The sequence below is a fragment of the Hibiscus syriacus genome, unplaced genomic scaffold, assembly GCF_006381635.1.
Source record: "Hibiscus syriacus cultivar Baekdansim isolate YM2019G1 unplaced genomic scaffold, ASM638163v2 tig00111989_pilon, whole genome shotgun sequence".
Taxonomy (NCBI): Eukaryota; Viridiplantae; Streptophyta; class Magnoliopsida; order Malvales; family Malvaceae; genus Hibiscus; species Hibiscus syriacus.
In genome coordinates, this window is record NW_024063230.1 from 1,237,872 (window position 1) to 1,258,586 (window position 20,715).

General features: G+C 34.8%; 1 pseudogene; it reads left to right on the forward strand.

Annotated features, from left to right (window-relative positions):
- The window catches only part of LOC120173854, a 35,959-nt pseudogene extending 17,986 nt beyond the window's left edge, over positions 1–17,973 (forward strand).
- Positions 17,974–20,715: the final 2,742 nt, after the last annotated feature.

Consider the following 20,715-nt stretch of genomic DNA (forward strand, 5'->3'; position numbering starts at 1 on the left):
TTCAAAGCTTTTACTGACCCCATTCCGCCTTCCGGTATTTCATCATCTGTGAACGTTATGTAATTGTCAGCGGCTATATGTCCCACAATTCTGTCAAGTTTATTGAGGGATATATCTTCGGGGATAAATGTTTGATTGAGGATTTTCATCAAAGCATTTCTATGTGCTTCTGAATTCATCAAGAGATCAAGAATAGAAATTCTCGCTTGTTGTTTGTGTAGTTGTTCAACCACACTATACTCACTATGTTTCAAAAATTTCAAAAATTCTTGGGCTTGTTTTTCTGTCACAGGCTCATTATATACTGGAGAGGATTCATCATCAAATACCTTCTGAGGTATTGCCATGGCTTTTCCTTTTGCTTTCACTTGTTCTGAAGCATTGGATGTTTCGGGAGAGTAACATCTCCCACTTCTTGTAAAGAAACCGACCTCGCTCACTGCTTCAGATGCCGATGTTGTACTCAGGCTTTGTATTTTCTCTTCTGTTTTATCTAGAGAAACAGATCCTCCTACCATTGAAACATTGGTAGTATAATTCCAAGGTACCCTGCGGGTATCTTTGTATGGAAATGGTAGAGGAGTGGTAATAACTACTTTTGGCCTTATTGGTGTCGGAATCACCGTGGATGATTTCACATTAATGATCACAGGATCATTTATTCTTTGATTTGGTTTAGAATCCTCTGATGAGCAAACATCATCTTCTTTTTTCCCGGGTTCTTCTTCAAAGAATTCTATTTCTCTATTGTTCATCAATTTTTGCACCAAGTTTCTAAACTCAGGACATAGTTGAATTTTATGCCCTTTCTTCTGATGATATTCACAATAATTCTTGCCTTCATTCTGCTTTGGCTTGAATTGTTGTGGAATTATACCGGCTAAAGAAAGCTGTTGGAATATCCAAATAAATGGAGATTTAATTTCAGAAATGTCAGTCTTTGCTTTCTTTCTGTTCTCTTCCTGTATTGCATTCACGTTTTTATCTCCATGATTTGGCAATGGATGACTTGATGCGGATGGTGTATTGAATTCCAACTTCCCAGTGTTGATCAAATTTTGAACCACCCTTTTGAATGCTAAACAGTTTTCAATAGAATGACCTGTAATTCCTTCATGGTAAACACAGTGTGCCTTTGTATCATACCAAGGAGGGAATGGTGGTTGCATGGGAACCAAGGGATAAGGCCGTATAACATCTGCTTTTAACAGCGAATCATAGATCTCTGCATATGGTACTGGTAAAGGTGTAAAAGACAACCTTTCATTTTCCTTTCGAGATCCTCTGGACTCTGCTCGATTAGTGTTTGTTTCCTCTTTCTTAACCCTTGGCTGGGTTATTGTAACACTTTTCGATGAATCTTTGCTGTAAGAATTGGCATTGTTGACTTCATTCTCCTTTTTCCAGTACGTAGGTCTTTTGGAACTAGACCCATCATTTGATTCAATCTTGCCGCTTTTTAAGACATTTTCAATTAATTCTCCAAAAATGACCAAATCTGCAAAATTTCTGGTTGCATTCCCCATTAGATGGTTTAAATAAGGAGCCTTCAATGTATGGACAAACATTACTGTGGCCTCTTTTTCTGACAAAGGTGGTTGAACTTGGGCCGCAGTGTCACGCCATCTCTGGGCATACTGTATGAATGTTTCATTATTCTTTTTCTCCAAATTTTGGAGAGTCCATCTATCAGGGACCATGTCTGTCACATGGCGGTACTGCTCTAAAAATGCTTTAGCCAAATCTTTCCAGGATCTAATGTTGGCTTTGGTCAATTGAGTATACCATTTTAAAGCCGGTCCTGTCAAACTATCATGAAAGCAGTGAATTAACAATTTCTCGTCTTTCACATACCCTGCCATTCTTCGACAAAACATAGTAATATGGGATGAAGGGCATGTAGTACCATCATATTTATCAAATTCAGGAGCTTTGAACTTGATGGGAAGGATTAAGTCTGGAACTAAACTTAACTCACTAGCATCAAACCCATAGAATGATTCAGTTATTTCCACTGATTTCATTCGTTCTTCTAAGCTCTTGATCTGTCTGGTCAGCTCTTCATTTACTTTTTGTTTCTCATTCAGCTCATTCAAATCTGGGATCAAATGATCAGTATTAAGATCCCCTATTTTCACATCTGATATAAGTGGATTTTTGCTTGAAGATGCAGGATCCACTTGTTGATCTTCATGTGATTTGACTTCTTGTAATGCAGATGTACGAGCATTGATTTGTATAGGTGTAGTACCAGAATGATAAATTGATTCTGGTGGAAAACCTAGAGGATATATGGGTTCTTGGTCAAAAGATACAGGATTTTCATGCATTTTTCCACTGATAGCCTGCCTTTTAAACATGTCCTCTATCTTCTTCATCATACTGTCCTGTGAATTTGCAATACTGGCTTCAATTTTTTCCAGCTTCATTCTCATTTCTTCTTGTTCTTTATGATGCTGTTCCTCAATACGCTGTATTTTATCCTCCATAATTCTCTTAGTGGCTTGTCTAGTACCGTAGTGATGTAGTATTTCTCTTTTGGCCAGAGTAACTGCGATTGAAAAATCTTTTAATATTATTTTTTCAAATTTTAATTAATGAATTTTAACTTAATAAATAAAATAATAATTCATAGCGAAAATTATGAAATGAATGATGAATGTATGCAAAATGCATGTATGTAAAAACATTGATCCCAAAAAGTTAACTGTCATAGAACAACTTTCATCGGCATACAAAAGTTTCTTTATAATAGTTCATAACTACAGATAGGGCATAACTTTCCTATTAAGCTCTATAATTTCTTTCATTAACCATGACACCTTCTTTCCACATCTAGAAACTGGATCAACTTGATGCTCAATTATTTTGGCTTCAACAGCTAGTTCCCCAACATATCTGGCAACTTCGCTCATTTGTACCATGGCCTCGAACACCATATTACTTCTTTCTTCACTTCTTTCAACATAAAACTCAGTTGACTTTTGCCATTGTTCATTTGTTCCTTCAAGAGTTTGCTCTAACTCAGTGATTCTGACTTGACAATTGTGCAGGATTTTTTCAAGATCTCTAATGCGTCTTCGCAGTGAAGCATTTTCTTCATTACTTTCCTTGAGATCATTAGGTCCTAGACGAACCTTTTCTTGAAACAATGATTCTTCAAGTTGTAAAATGTAAATATTAAACTCTGAGTTTTTGTTTCTAGACTGATCCAGATCCTCTTCCAGTTTTGTTCGTGCTTCTTGCGTTCTTTGATTAAGCTTCTGGATTTGAACATCTTTGTTTCTGCATCTCTGCATCCAATTGCTAGCCACTTCTTGTTCTACCTCAAGTCTGGTGTTGAAATTTTTTCTTTCTAATTCCCATTTTTCCTTTTCAATATTGGATTCTTCCATCTTTTGGCCTCTGACTTCAAGTTCAGCAATCAACTGGTTCATTTCAGATTCAAATCCCTTGAACATGCTATTTTTCTCACCTTCAAACTTATTAAAGATGTCATTCTTCATTTCCTCTAAATCTTTGGCTCGATCTTTTTCTCTTTGCATTTCATTCATGATCTCGCGATGCTCAGCCTTGTGTTTTATAATTCGCTCTCGTCTGTCGACCTCAAAATCTTCCATTTTTTGCTTTCCTTTTTCCAGGCTTTTGAGTAGACGGCTATTCTTTCCTTTCAGATCTTCAACTCGTCTTTTCTCAATGTTCAATTCTCTGGTCATCTGTACCGTCGATTGGTTGGGTCCTGATGCTTTTCGGGATTTATATAACTCCTGATAATCTTTCTGTAAGGCTCTGTACTCATCCTCATCCTCACCTTTTTCTTTATCTTTTCTCAACATTGCACATTGTGATGAATGAAAGTCAATGTCAACCCCCAACATAACTTTATCTTGTCTCATTTGCTCTAATTCTTTCGACCAGCCTTCTCTTTCTGTTTCAAACTCAGCTCTCAGGATTTCAATCTCTGATGGAACCACCTTGATGCGAACATCCATAGAAATATCCTCATTTTGATCTGGTAGAGGAATATTTTCATTTTTCCTGACAGATCTCCATTCTTCATAATCAGGAGTTAACATTTCTTTTGCTGCTTTAGCTCGGATGCAAAAAGTTTTTTTCCAAGCTGTAACGGCTTCCATGATGTTTCTTTTATAATTTTTGCTGTGGAATGCAAACTCAGATGACTGTAGTCCAGCAGTGACAGGTACAAATTGACGACCTTCATACTGTCTTATAACCAGAAGTGGTGCATATCCAATTCCTCCCCATAATCCAAGCAGCATTATCCAGTTGTAATCTCCACATTTGTAAAAGAATTCCCTTTTGATTTGCCACGGGGCGCGCCAAACAACGTCATTGCTTTGCAGATTTCGAAAGGCATTAATCCACATATCTTTCTTAATTTCTTTCGGCCATTCCTGCTCTAGAAATTCTTTTAATGGTGAGTAATCCGTATTAAAGCGTCGGTATGAAATCTTTTTTGTCCTCCAGAAATGACTACGGATCCAAACATATAACAACTGGGTACACCCTGAGAATCGTCCACCTCCTAGCCTTCTGCAAGCATTTAACGATCTGAAGGTCTCTGCTAGGATGGCAGAAACAGGATTAATCTTCTTCGGTAGCTGTTCAAACAAGTCTACCACTGCAGCTTCAACATATCCCAATACTTTTGGGAAGATGACCATACCATATATACCCAGAGCAAATAGATCGAATCGTACTTTAGCGTCTGGATGACTCTGAATAAGCTCTCTGATGTTGATCCAAGCAATGCCTTCACTTTCGCCTTTTTGTTTGGTACGGGATGCTACCCATTCTTCTCGTACCCCAGCAATCTTTGCTAATTTAACTCGAAAGGGCTGAGTTTTAATTGACTTTGAATATATTCGATTCTCCAAAGCACCTTCAAGATGTAACAAAGTTGTATATTCTTCAATAGTAGGGACCAAGTCCTCCTTATTGAAAGTGAAGCAATTGTACCCTGGATTCCAGAATTGAATTAGGGCTCTGAGTAATTCATCATCAACTTCTACATAGAGCAGATATGGAATGTCTCCGTAAGTCTGATAAAACTGCAATTTTTTGTTTGAATCCCAACTTTCCCAAATGCTTCGCAAATCTTGCATATCATTTCTTTTTAATGAAACTGGAGCATAACTGGCCAAGTCAGATACATAATCATCCTGCAGACTGTCTCCTTCTTGTCTTTGTAAATCTTCAGCCCACTGTCTTACTTCTGAGTTTAGAATTACTTGACTTGAACACTTTTTATCCATAGATGAAGGCTTTCCAATGAGACAATTAACACAAGGATCAATGTCTTTTATCCTGTATGATGCAATGCAAACAGAAAAATAAAGAACACACAAAAAGAAAATAAATTAGTTTACATAATAAAGAAATTTAATAATAACATTTACATAAATATTCTTTATTTAAACATGCTTTTCTGAATTTAAATATTTTAAATAAACATGTAATTTAAACATATAAATTAACAGGAAAGACAGAATTCATTTCTCCTGTGTGTACACCTATTTTGGACAAAATTTCGGCATGACTTCGGATTGGAAGAGTTTCTAAGGTTTTTTATATGCAGGGTTTCAGATCTAGGAATAAAGGTACCCGAATTGTCCTTGTTAGTGCCCCCTTGGGTTGCTAACCCTCAATCCTAGTCCATTACAGACTAAAGTGGATCGAGTTCAATTCGAGGGGATACATTTCTCTATGCCTGACACGGAGAATAAATTCTCACGAAAACATAGAGCATATGAACCCCGAAAGTTACTTGCTAGGTCTGACACGGAGAATAAATTCTCACGAAGACGTCGCTTTCACTCCCACTTAAAAGGGACAACTCAATTATAGAGCTTTATGTTATGCAATGCAAGTGTTGTGTGTGAGGAGAAATGCTCAAACCTTTGACATAAAAATAATAAAATACTTACAAATAAAATAAAACATGTAAATATTATGAAAATAATAAATAAAAAATTTGAAAAGAAAGAATTAAAAATTAAATATATAAATTTTAATTTTTAATTAATAGAGACAATTTATAATTAATTTTTAAAAGTTTGACCGTCCCCAGCGGAGTCGCCAAGCTGTCGCAACCAGTTTTCGTCCGGGCACGAAATATTAAATTTGGCGGGAAAAGTGATATGAATAAATGGTTTTGAAAATAATTTGGGAGTCGCCATCGGCCTTTTGGGTCAGGTAGGTCGAATACCTAAAAAATATCTTTTAAAAGAGTTTTAAGAAAACATCAATTAAAAAAATTTAAACTGATCTGCGTTTATAACCAAAAATTCGTTCTTTTTAATAATAAAAAGGGATTCGTGGTCGGTTACGTTTAGGGAAGGATTAGCATCCCTACAACGCCAAAAAATTGGTACTTTTTAATTATAAATTGTCTCTATTATTAAAATTTAAAAATTCAAAAATTTATTTAATTTATAATCCTATTATTTTCAAAATTATATTTATTTAAAAATATCCGAAAAGAACTTCTAGGTGCCTTAAGACAGCTCTTTTCTTTGATATTGATAAATATTAATTTAAATAATATTATTTACTTTTTAATTTTTAAAATATCAGAATAGGACATCCAGTTGTATTAAGACTGTCCTTTTCTTCGATATTGAAAAAATATTAAAATAATTTATTTTAAAAAATATTTATTATTTATCATATATTTGACTATATAATAATAGTAAAAATATTTAAATATATAAACAATTAAAACAATAAAAATACAATTAGAACGATATATTTAAAAGCAGTAAAATAAATGAAAACATTTAAAATTAGTGACTAAATTATAGTAAAAATTAAAATTAAAAACCTAATTCATAATTAATCAAAATTATAGGGTTTAAACATGTTATTTTCTTATTTTATTAATTTAGTGACTAATTTAAAACTATATAAAATTCGAATATCATATTAAAATAAATTAAAATATATACTCGGGATTAAAATATTATTTATCAAAATTAAAGGACTAAATATGATATTTATCTTAAATATATATTAATACGGTTAATGGCTAAAATATAAATAAATAAAATGTAGAGACCAAATTAAAAGGATCAAAAATTTGATTCAGTGACTAAAAGGTAAAGATTACAAATTAAAGGGATGGCGGACGAGATTAATCTTTTTGTTAATTACGGACAGATCCCTCCCCAAAACGGCGTCGTTTGGGGAGGGCTATTTAAGCCCATTCATAGCTGGCCCGAAGGGCCAGCAGCTCATTCCTTTCTTCTTCTTCTTCTCTCAAAAACGAGAGAAAAAGCTCTCTCTTCCTTCTCTCTTAATTCCCTCACCGGAGGGAATTCCGGCGCCGATAGCCACCGCCAACCTCACCGCCGGCCACCGCCTCCGGTGGCCGGAAAATAAAACTTTATACCATAATGTAGATCGGATCGTCCTAATGACGATTCCGGTATTTGTTTACCTTAAAAAGCTCTCAATCGGAGCAAATCTTTAAAAATACCTTCGGTTTTCGAAGGTTTGTTGTGGAGCGTGGAGGCGCGTGGTTACTCCGGTGGTGGTGTGGCTTTCCTCGGTAAGTCTCTTCTTCCTTTTTCTCTCTTTTTTTCCTTCTGGTTCTTTGCTGCTGAGATCGTTGGTACTAGTTTGTTTTTTTTTTCTTTCTCTGTCTTTTTTTTTTCTCCGTTCTCTGTCTCTCTCCTTTCTTTTTTTTTCAGATGGGGTGGTGGCTTTTATAGCCACCACCGGTGTTCGTCTCAGACCGGTCCGAAGAGGGGGCCTCGGTGAGTCACCGGACTACCAGTGGTGACTCACCCCGTAGCCTTGCATGGACGGCTGGCGTTGATCTTCTGGAGTCTTCCTTCTGGACGTGGCAGCGGCGGAGTCTTCTGGAAGCAGCAGCAGCGGCGGCCGCGTGGCCCTAGGGTATCATACCCTAGGGTTTGTGCTGGATGAGTGTGGGCCGTTGGATCTCTCAGATCCAACGGCTGTGATGATGAGGCGGCTGGGATTAGGGTTAGGAAATCCTAACTGAAACCCTAAATATTTTTGGGTTTCAGTTTGGTTTGGGCCAGAAAATTGGTTTGTAATTATTTATTATTATTTTTTTAATAATATATATATATATGTATTTAATAATAATAATAATAATAATAATGATAATAATAATAATAATAATAATAATAATAATAATGATAATAATAATAATAATAATAATAATAATTATTATAGTAATATGGATAAAAAATTAGTATCTTCAATAACTTTGCCTTTGACCATGTTGTTAAGAAAAGATGTGTCTTTTTCTTGGAATACTAAGTGTCAAAAGAATTTTGAAGCATTGAAGAAAATTTTGACGGAAGCTTCGATATTGGTCCAACCAAAATCTGGCAAGGATTATATGGTCTTCAGTGACGTATCTCATAATGGCTTGGGATGTGTATTAATGCAAAAAGGTAAAATGGTGGCATATGCATCGAAGCAGTTGAAATCGCATGAGAAAAACTATTCGATGCATGACTTGGAGTTGGTTGCAGTAGTGTTTGCTCTGAAGATATGGCGTCGCTACTTATATGGTGAGTGTTGCTATATCTATAAGGACCATAAGAGTTTGAAGTATTTGATGACTAAAAAAAAAGTTAAATTTGGGATAACGATGATGTATTGAGCTTCTTAAGGATTATGTTGTGGTAATTGATTTTTCACCATGGGAAAGCAAATGTGGTAGCTGATGCGAGCCTTAGATGCGAGATTGTCATTAAGTGGAGATGGTACATTACTTGAAGAGTTAAAGCTTAAGTCGACGTTACTAGATCGAATTAAAGATTTACAAGGTAAAGATGAAAAGTATTTGAAAATAATGGAACAAGTGAAAAGTGAAGGGAATAAGGACTTTAAAATTAAACTCGATGGCAATCTGTATTATCGTGGGAGGCTTGTTATTCCAGATGATGAGGAGTTAAAGAATGACTTGTTGTCAGAAGCTCATTATAGTCCGTTAACTATGCATCCAGGCGGAAACAAAATGTACATGGATCTTAAAAGTCTCTATTGGTGGTCATGAATAAAAACAAAGATCGCAGAATTTGTGTCTAAATGTTTGACGTGTCAACAGGTAAAAGATGAACATCATGTCCCTTCGAGATTGCTGCAACCAATCTTCATTCCTTACTGTAAATGAGAGAATGTTACGATGGATTTCGCAACGGAGTTACCATTGACTCTAAACAAAATAGACTCAATTTGGGTGATTGTTGATTGATTGACCAAGACAACATATTTTATTCCTGTCCGAGCTAATTTCTCTAGGACAAATATGCTGAATTGTACATCAAAGAGATTATTAGACTTCATGGTGTGCCTGTTTCGATAGTATCTGACCAAGATCCGCGATTTACTTCAAGATTTTGGAAGAGTTTACATGGAGCTTTAGAGACTAGATTGAATTTTAGTACAACCTTTCACCCTCATACAAATGGGCAGTCTGAGAGGACTATCCAAATCCTGGAATATAAGCTAAGGGTATGTGTTATCGAGTTCAAAGGATCTTGGGAGAAGTATTTTCCTCTTGAAGAATTTGCTTATAACAACATCTACTAGTCGAGCATTAAGATGACTCCCTATGAAGCTTTATATGGGATAAAGTGTCATACGCCAATGAATTAGTACGAGATCAAGGATCGAGACATTCTTGGTCCTGATTTGATCAAGGAGGTAGAAGAGAAAGTTCAAATGAATCAGTATAATCTCAAAGTGGCAGCCAATAGACAGAAGTCATATGCTAATTTAAAGAGAAAATAGATTGAGTTTGAAATATTTTTGAAAGTCTCCCCTTGGAAGAAAATGTTACATTTTGGCCGAAAAAGAAAACTTAGCCCTAGATTCATTGGCCTATATGAGATTGTTAAAAGAGTGGGACCAGTGTCATATCAGTTAGCTTTGTCATCGATAATGGAGAAGATTCATAATGTTTTTCATGTTTCCATGCTTAGAAAATATCGATCTGATCCTTCTCATATCATTACGTCGGAAGAGATTGACATTCAACCAGATTTGACTTATTAAGAAGAACCGGTGAAAATATTAGGTCATGGAGTTAAGAAACTTAGGAATAAGAAAATTTCGTTAGTCAAAATTTTGTGGAGGAATCACAAAATAGAGGAAGCAACATGGGAACGTGAGGATGATATGCGTAGACAATTTCCCCATCTTTTTATGTAGTGAAAATTCGAGGATGAATTTCTATAAGGGGGAGATTTGTAACATCCCAAACTTTGGGTTAGTTACTAAAGTGTAAGATTTTAAAACTTTGTGATTAATTTTGATAAATTAAAAACTTCAGGGAGTTATTTGGAATTTATTTGTGTAGGAAGGAGTGTCAAAGATTGAAAGATAGAAGAGAATTATGATCTTTAAGAAGGAAATGAATTTATATTCATTTTTAAAGATATTTATTATGTGATGAATAGGAGGATTAAGGGAAAATATGGAACTTGGTTTATTCTCTTCTCTTCTTATTCTTATCCCACCGTAACATTTGTTTCCAAGGTGAGTTCTTTTGAAGTTGGTTAATCCTTTCATTTTTATGTTGGTTTTGAAGCCTTTAGTGGTCTAGAAGCTTAAAGAAACTTTAATATGAATAGAAACTAAGAGATTGGTAAATTAAATATGAATTACTAAAATGGGGTTTTAAGGAATTTGATAAGATTGATTAGTATTTGGATTTCTAATGACATATTCGACTTGTCAATGGTTTAATTAAGGTATTTAAAGAGTTAGATATGATTAAGAACATGTTTGGTTCATGGGTATGATCTTTAGCTTAAGGTATTTATGGAGAATTTAGGGAAGTTAAAGGAGGAATTAATAGACATAAGCTATATGGAATATATGCTATTGAATTTAAGAACTTGATTAGAGTTAAGGGTAAGATATTTAAGGGAGTTGTGAATAAATTTCGAAATAGAATAAATGAAATCTAGGCAAGGGTATCGGTACTGGAAGAACAATACTGATACTATAAGGGTAAATTGAAGGAAAAACGGATGAATCTGAAGAACAATATCGATACTGATTTAAGAAGTATCGATACAAAAATGGAGGTATCAATATCAAGAGGAAGGTATCGATATTGTCATTGAAATGAAATTCTAGAATGCCAAAATGGTATCGATACCGAAGTAGGTATCGATACCATAGAAGAGAAGTATTGGTACCAAAGTAGAAGTATCGATATTGATGTGAAGGTATCGATACCAAGAGGAAGGTATCGATACCATAGTCAAATATGGAATTTCCATAATGCTAAAATTGAATCGATACTGAAGTGGGTATCAGTACTATAGAATGGAAGTATTGGTACTGTAGGAGGGGTATTGATACTGTTCAGTCTGAAATTTAATTTGGAGTTGTTATTCCTTTTTTGTAATTGATAATGGATGAAACATTTAGAGAATTTCGTTATTGATATTGGACATATCTTTGTGTAGATTTGAATTGGAAGCGTGCCGAGCAAAGCGAAATAGCAAAGAGATTTAATGATAGTTAGAAAAGATTTTGTTTAGGACTTCAGCGAGGCAAATGTGAGTGCAACTTATTTATTTTATATAAGGTTCAAGGGCGGCTTGCGATAAGCCAACCTCAAAGTTTTCGATCGAAAATTGTTCTATTTCTTTTATACAATATTTTTAAAATAATTTATTCAAGTTATATTTTTTTAAGTTATGTTTTGATTTTTATATATGTACATGATTATGAATATGTAATATGTGAATATGCTTATATGAAAATGTTCGATGTGAAAGTTCTTATGTGAACAAGAGACACTCTAAATAGTGAAATGAGAAATAATTATATGGTTAAGAAGCCCAACGTATATGCATGAGAATTAGAGGTATAGTTGGCATACCAAGAGTCGAGGGTTCTATGTGGTCCTTCAGGACAAAACTATGTGGTCCTTCGGGACAAATATGTGGCACTTCGGTGCAATTTATCTGAGCAGTGGTGACTACATTAGTGCACAACCTCAATGTACTCAAATACCTAGAGTTCTTAGTAGTATGCATTGGGCTATTAAAAACAAAGTTATATAAATCGAACCATGTCTAAAAGTATGCATTTTTGTTATGAAATCGAAATTTAAATCCCTTATGAAATGTTTCTATAAAATGAATAAGAATTTATACTATAATATTTTATCTTACTCGTATTTGCCTCACTAAGTCAACAACTTTGCGTGTGATTGTTTCATACGTGGGTTCGAAGAAAGCAGAAGATTAAAGCTAGGAGAGGACAACATACTCTTGAAGAGGATCATATCAAAACAATTTGAAAGTAGGTTTCTTATTTTGGAAAATTTTGTTGGCATGTATTATAACGTTTTAAATTGTAATGTTCTGATCCATTTTGTAACCATACATCTTTATATGTATGTAAGTTATCGAATGATGTATTTTAAGTTTGAACTTTTAATGGAAATTTTATTATAAGGGTTTTACCACTCAATTCCAATTTAGAATTTCAAATTTTATATACGTTTTTCAAGAGCAAATGTTTTGAAAAGATGACGTGACACCTCAGATTCGTATCCGGGTCGGGTACGGGTTAGGGGTGTTACAAAGATGGTCAAATATATATATCTTATACATCGAAGGCTTCGGTTGATGAAGGGGTTAGTTGTGTGTTATGAGTTTACCCTTATCTTAGAAAGTTCAAGACTTATCTAAGAGAATAATTTTTCACCATCACTACGTACTAGTTCAAGATATGTTCACTAGCGTTTTCGACTATTGTTTTTCCGAGATTAATATTTTTCACGTTTCAGAAGAATTATTTCGCATTAGCGTGGAAATGTTGGTAATGCGTAAAACATTATCCCACATTGAGTGGGAAATATCACTGGACTTGGGTATTTATAGTGTTCATTCTTCCATCCTTTACCATGGCAATCTCACGCGTTATGGCTTGTGGCTCCTGGCAATGCGTGTCTTCGACACGTCCATGATTATTCTATCTTGTTGGAGAACATTCGTAAGGATTTTCTTGAGCATAAAAAAGATTGTAAAAGAATCGATATTGATATTTATAGGCTGCAAAGTGTCCTAGTTCGATTTAAATTTTAGAGGGTAACGACTACTTAATTAGATGTTAATTTGATTTCTGAAAATTTAAAATTTGAACAGTCAATTTTTGAAATTATGTTTGAGAAACGTTAGATGTATCTGGACAATATTTCAACTATGTTCAAAGTGTTTATTGTGCCAGCTAAAAAATAATTACAAGAGTTACAAGAGTTAATTACATAAGTTATAAACTGCTGGAAATTAAAGGACGAATCTAGATTGTTTTAAGGCCATATTCATTCTTTTATAACATGAGTTTCAGACATAGTTTAAATTCAGAAATTAATCAGATTTCTATCTGATTTTTGTTGTGGACGATTTCCCCCTGAACTAAGCCTATAAATAAATAGGCTTTCTAAGCTTTTCAACTCATTCACAACTCTCACATATCCTCCCAATCTAAATCATTACAGGCTTCTTTTCTCTACTGCTATATGAAGAGCAGTACCACCGGCAATCCACTCCAGGTTCGAGTGTACGAATTCTCGGAGCGGCCGTGTTAACCTTGGGGGACGATCCGCCTATCGCAGCGGTTACACACATCAGGGAGAATTTATTTCTAAGGCAGTGGTTTCACCATGACATGATTTTGATTGTTCATTTGTCATTATATTTTATACTTTCCTGTCAATGCTAACGTCTTGTTTTGCAGTATTATTTCCAGCACGTTTCTATAAATTTTATAAACAATATTAGGAAGACGCAATAGAAATTTTTTGATTTAATGCATTTTTAGTTGTAAAAGTCTCAATTCACATGTACTTTAATGAATTTTACATAAGAATTGAAGTTATTAAAGACTTAAAGTTAGTATTGTAATAGATATTGACTTATTTAAGAATTATAGTTGTTGGAAAACTTGAATATCAACGCTTGTATGAAATTTGTGTTAACGAAAAAATTGTTATATATCGACTCAAATTCTATTAAGCAGTTAAGTTGAAATTTTGTTACAATTGTGTATGGATTTGTTACGATTTTCTAGGATAACGAAAAATAAATGAACGTATAATAAAAAATGAGACATGGTATATCATTCTAAAATTTCTTATGATCAAGTAATAATCAGAGGGATCTAGTTTACAAATATAATAAATATTATAGTATTATTAATTTAAATTCTTTGATTGAACTGATTTCACGATTCAACTCGACAATAATCCAATAGAAAATGACTAAAATAATTTTATTTACAAAGTGTAATAAATATTATAATATTTCTTCAAACTTGAATCCTCTAACTGAGTCGACGTTAAGAATTAATTAATTTAAAATATTTTTATAGTTTTTATTTATGAAATATAATAAATATTATGATTCGTTTGATACATAGTAATTGATTTTCTAAAAAATTATTTACGTAAAATTAATCACATTTTTTAAAATAGATTCTAAAAATCATTTTATAGTGCTTGAATCATGACGTGTAAGTCTTTTTTTCATTGATTAGTAAATTTTTTATAAAATTATTTATAAATATCAAATACAATAAATAAGATTTATTATAAAAAAATATAATAATATTATTATTTTAAATTCTTGTTATTAAAATATTATTTTATAATTTTTGCAAATAAAAGCACAGATTATATGAACATTTACCGTAGATACAGACATTTTTACTTCAAATCATATGAACACTAGTAGGGGTAACCTGGTAAAAATGGGTAGAAGAGAATAAATTCTATTAGGGCTTTCCTCATTAGCGGGAAGATTCACTTTCTGGTAAACCAGACAGCGTCCCACAATTGGTTTTTGGACCTTGTATTTTGGAACTGTAAACGTGGAAGCATTCCCAGCAAGAAAAACCAAACCAAATTACACCAAGTTCATTTTCTTTGAAAAACCTCTGTAACGTGCAATCAAGGCACTCCTTCTTTGCTTCCCTCAATATCTGGGCATTTTTCTTATCCAAAGCTGATCACATGAATGTGGGGTTTTTCCTGACTACTAAAGTGAAGGAGAAAAATAAGATGAAAGGAGGTTTCGTGAGGAGTTTTCACCTGGATATTATGGGATTTGTACTTTTGGAGGAATGCTTAGTGCTGGGACTACTCATCTTGCCGTTACACCTCTTGATGTCTTGAAAGTAAATATGCAGGTGGGTTTACTTTCATTCTTCTTCTCCCTCAAACCGTTGAATATCATCATCTTTTGATATTTTTAATAATGATGGCTTCCTTTTTTTTTGGTTATGCTTATATTTGAATGTGTATCACTCACTTCTTTTGATATTTTGATTGATGATGGCTTCTTTAACTACTCATTTCTTGCATATTGTGCAAGTTTAGCTACTATTGAGAAGAAAATCAGACTCCCAAGTTGGAAATTCTTCCCTAGTTTGAGAGTGAAGGTAAAGGATATGGAGAACATCAGCGCTTATGCGGAGTTTGTCATGGTTGCTTATGTAGTTGTTTGATTTTTTTTAGGTGAATCCAATGAAGTATACCAGCATTTCATCAGGATTCTCTGCCCTTTGGAGAGAGCAGGGGCCATCTTCTCTTTGGAGAGGTTGGTCTGGCAAGTTGTTTGGATATGGTGTTCAAGGAGGCTGCAGATTTGGTCTTTATGAATACTTTAAGGAGCTTTACTCCAATGTTTTGGTTGATCAAAACAAGACCTTCATATTCTTTCTCAGCAGTGCATCTGCTCAAGTCTTTGCTGATGTGGCTCTCTGTCCTTTCGAAGCCATTAAAGTTTGTGTTCAAACACAGCAGACTTTTTCTAAGGGTTTGAGTGATGGATTTCCTAAACTTTATAAAACCGAAGGGCTTGCAGGGTACGTGATGCTGATGCCTGAATCTTTTCTACTTTTCCTTTCAGTAATGTTTTATCTATATCTCAATTTGATTGCATCTTTTACAAGGGACTCGGTCCACTTTGGGGCCGCAATCTTCCATGTAATGTTAATACTTCACTGCACTTTCAGAATTTTCAGTTGATTGTTCCTAGTAACAAATTTAATAGGTGTTCACTTGTGGTTATTGGCACCGGTGGACCTTCTAGTCTAACTTGACATGCCCTCTATTAGTTTGCAATCTTATGTTTGACAAATTCTAAGTTGCAAATTGTTCTAATGATTTCTTGGTTCAGTAATCTCTATGATTAGTAATTACCTACTAAAGAACATCTTGCAAATACTTACTGTCTTTTTGCGGTTGAGATCATTAGATACTATTGCTAAATAGTGAAGATAATAAAGTTCTGGTCATCTGTTTGAGGAATTCTTAAAATCATCTTTGTCTCTTTTCTGGATCATGCAGTTAGTTCTTCTGTGACATTTATGTGTTGCATTGGGTGCATAACTACAGTAATGTCTTCTGGGAAACCAATCTTTAGGGTAAAAGATATGTTTTTTTCTCAAATAGATAGATGATCAACGTACTCTCATCAGGGAAGTGTAAAAAAAGCTTATGAATAACTAATTTACCAAAATTGTTATTGTTTTCTACCTGGCTGATCATGAATTCTGTGTTTGAGCTCATGGGAATTTTAATAATCTTGCTTTGATATGAGTTTAAGCACATGGATTTTGACGCTTTATGTTTCCAAGTGAAGTTCAAAGCCATGCTAGAATACTTAGACTTGTAGGCAAAAGGATATTTTCTCCGTTAACATTTAGTTTCTGCATGATCAGCTGAGATTTTAGTGTCTGCCAATTCATACTGCAATTTGTTTCTAATCTAACCTTATTTGATATTCTGATGGCAGTCTCGATGATAATGTTCTCAACGTTTGAGCATTCAGTGGACTTTATCTATGGAAGTATTATTAAACAGAGAAAAGAAGATTGTTCAAGAGCTCAACAACTTGGTGTCACCTGCTTAGCAGGGTATGCAGCTGGAGCAGTTGGTACTGTCGTCTCTAACCCGGCCGATGTCGTTGTTTCCTCTCTTTACAACAAAAAGGCTGAAAATGTCTTTCAGGTAGCACCTGTTAATAATGCTTTTCTTTGGCTAAATTTCAGTACATGTTAAAATGATTAATCGTGTTATTCGATATCATAACTTTCAGGCTGTTAGAAAGATTGGGCTTGTTAATCTTTTCACTAGAAGTCTTCCTGTACGCATCACAGTAGTTGGACCTGTCATTACTCTGCAATGGTTTTTCTATGACACCATCAAACTTCTATGTGGACTGTAAGTGTTCTCTTGAGCTCCAAGTCCTGAATTCGTTAGAAGAAAGACTGGCATTAGGCTGCATTCACTTTTCGACATAATAAATTCCTATTCTCTGCTTCATGGAATTTATAATCTCTTATCGACAAAAGATCTATGTTACTCCGACTCTCCATTTTCCTTTTATCCCACACACATTGGAATACTGTTATGGTCATAGAGATATGATCCTCTTGATCCATAGAAAAACATAGAGAAAAAAACTGAAGACATTCTTCTCGAACACGTACCCGCATTCGGCATTCACACCCGAGTTTGAGTAACATAGATAATGATGTAATGTTGTTATAGATATCTCCTTAGCACTGAGCAATGATCACTTTCCTCATTGTTTGAACAATGTGAATGTCTCAGGCCTACAAGTGGTGGACTGAATAGACAACTTCAAGAAGCCAATTTATCAACTTAAACTGTTCGGACATCGGGGGAGAATCTTCTACAAGGCTCCATCAGATCAAGGTATGGAAACACCAAAAGTTAAAAATCCCTGCAATGTTGGCGTATAATACCCTTATCATTCTGATCGTCTAGATGTCAGAATTTTAGTCACACATAAATCTTCATAAAGGTTCAACAATGTCTTGAAATTGTTCTCTCTGTCGCTTGAACAATACCCTCCTCTTTTTTATAGCTTGAGGGGTATCATAGTTTGTTCTGTCTTGAGTTCTAATTTGCAGACATGGCTGAGATTAAAAATTCTGAGAACAATAGACTAGTTTATGACATCAACCATCAACATTCTGTTACGATGGAAGGTGGGTTAGGGTTTGAAGGTATTGATTTGGGGAAAATATCGAAGAGAGGGATTGGGGATGAATCAGTAGAAATGGGGAGGATCGTGCGAATTTAGGGATTGTAAGGAGGTTAGGGATTGAGAAATCATTTGAGGAATTGGGAATAAAAGGAAGGCAGGCAGATGGATTAAAATAAGTTGGGCTTATCCAGACTTAACCATTTAATTCACATGTGGGCTTTTCGTTTGGGCTTGAGTCTGTTAAGATAATATCTGGACAGAGGTTGGGTTGGTGAGTCAGCACCTAAGCAGTTATTTTGTTAGACAGCTGGTATTTGTTAGATATATAATTGTACCAGAAATCTGTAAGGGATCTTATGAAAAAAGAATACACGTTTTCTGTATCTATTGCTTTTCTTCTATTCTCTGAAATCTCTAAATTCTTCTACCATTTTATCCTAAAACATAACAAATTGGTAATCAGAGCTGAGTTTTAGTGATCCAAAGTCAATTTTCACGCTGGGAAAGACAAGAAAAATGAAAAAAAAACTGGAATCACAGAAGTACCAGAACAATCAGCAGTGGAGGCTAAGGAGGAGACTTTACCTTCTTGGTGGGCGGAGCAGAAAGAAGAGCTGGAAGGGAGGATTCAAGCATTGGAGGATGGAATGACTGAAAACAGGGGGTATTTACAGAGGATCCTACAGCTGGTCAATCAAGCAGCTGAGGAGAAAGATTCACCTCACTCAGTAAAGAGTCAACCAACAGTAGCTGAAAAACATAACAAAAATGGAGGTAAACAACCATGTTTGATTACGGTTCTTAGTGAGCATGAGAAGTATACTTTTCAACCTAATGAACCGAGGATATTAGCTTCTAAACCTGTAGGGTTTATTGGTCCTTTACCTTTTAATCAGAAATTGCAAGAAGAAAATGTTATAGGCAGTTCTAGTGAGGTTAAAGTGGACAGTAAGGGTTTATTTGGAAGTTCAGGGCCTATTTTACCTCGACCTAAATTAGAGCTGCAGATGTTTGATGGCAGTAATCCTAGAGGATGGGTTAGAAAATGCCAAAAATATTTTAATCTTTTGGGAGTTCCTGAAGAAGAAAAATTAGATGTGGCTGCAATGTATTTAATGGGAAAGGCTGAGGCCTGGTTTGATGTTTATATTATGCAGAAGCATAGAGTAACTTGGCATGAATTTGAGGCTGATTTGTGTCATAGATTTTGTGACAGAAACTATTCAGATATCATTGAAGAATTTAATAAGTTGATGCAGAAGGGAAGTGTAGAGGAATATCAAGAAAAGTTTGAGGAGCTAAGACCCTACTTACTGCAACAGAATATGCATTTGGGAGAAGATTACTTTGTTTCCAGTTTCATCAGTGGTCTCAAAGAAGAATTAAAACATAAAGTGAAGGTGTTAGAGCCCAAGAAACTATCTGAAGCCTACAGACAAGCAAAATTGTAAGAGCTAGCTAATGAGATTGAAGGGAAGAAGTATAAATTTTCTAACAAAATTTTTTCTTACACACCTTCAAGTAGTCAACAAGGCAGTGGAAATAGAGGTTTCCTACCCAGGACAGTTCCTCCTAATATCAATACAAAGCAGAATTTGGTGGAATATAGGAGGGCATATAATTTATGTTTCAAATGTAGGGAAAAGTTTATTCCTGGGCACCAGTGCAAGGATAGACAGTTGAACTGCATGGAAGCAGAAGAATTTGCTGAACAAGAGTTGATTGAAGGAGAATCTGGGGAAGTAGAAGAAGCAGCAAAGGAAGCCTTGGAAATTTCTATTAATGCTATTACAGGAAATGTGGGGCATACTACTTTGAGAATTCAAGGGTCCATCAGAGGCAAACCTATTAATGTGTTGATTGATAGTGGCAGCACTCACAGTTTTGTGACTCCTAAGTGGGCTAAAGAAAAAATAGAGGTAGTTAATACTCAGCCACTGGTTATTACAGTAGCTAATGGTGAAAAATTGTTTAGTACTGCCAGAAGCAATAAGGTGAGCTGGAAGATGCAAGGATATGAATTTCAGCATGATTTCAGAGTATTGTCATTGGGAGGCAGTGATATGGTATTGGGGGTGGACTGGATGGAGGAGTTTAGCCCTATACTGATGGATTTTAAGGCAAAAACTATTAGTTTTGAGAATGATGGGAAGTCTATTGTGATTAGAGGTACTCAAAAATTACCACTAATCAGACCCATAACAGGTGAAAAATTTCAGAAATTTGTGGAAAAAGATGCTGAATTGACGGGAGAAATGTATTTGTTAAGTGCTGAAGTACAAGATAGTCTAATTCCTCTACCTTTGCAAGAATTATTGGCAGAGTTTAAGAAGGTGTTTGAGGAACCAAAAGGGATGCCTCCTAGGAGAAAACATGATCATGCAATTGTTTTGAAACAAGGAACACAACCAGTCAATTAAGACCCTATAGATTTCCTTATCATCATAAAACTGAAGTGGAAAAGCAGATTGCTGAGATGTTATCCTCTTCTATCATACAAGTAAGTAAAAGTCCTTTTGCTTCTCCTTGCTTGCTTATTAAAAAGAAAGATGGAACTTGGAGATTCTTTGTAGACTATAGACAACTTAATTCTGCTACAGTCAAGAATAAATTTCCTATTCCTATAGTAGAGGACCTATTAGATGAGCTACATGGGGCTACTTTCTTT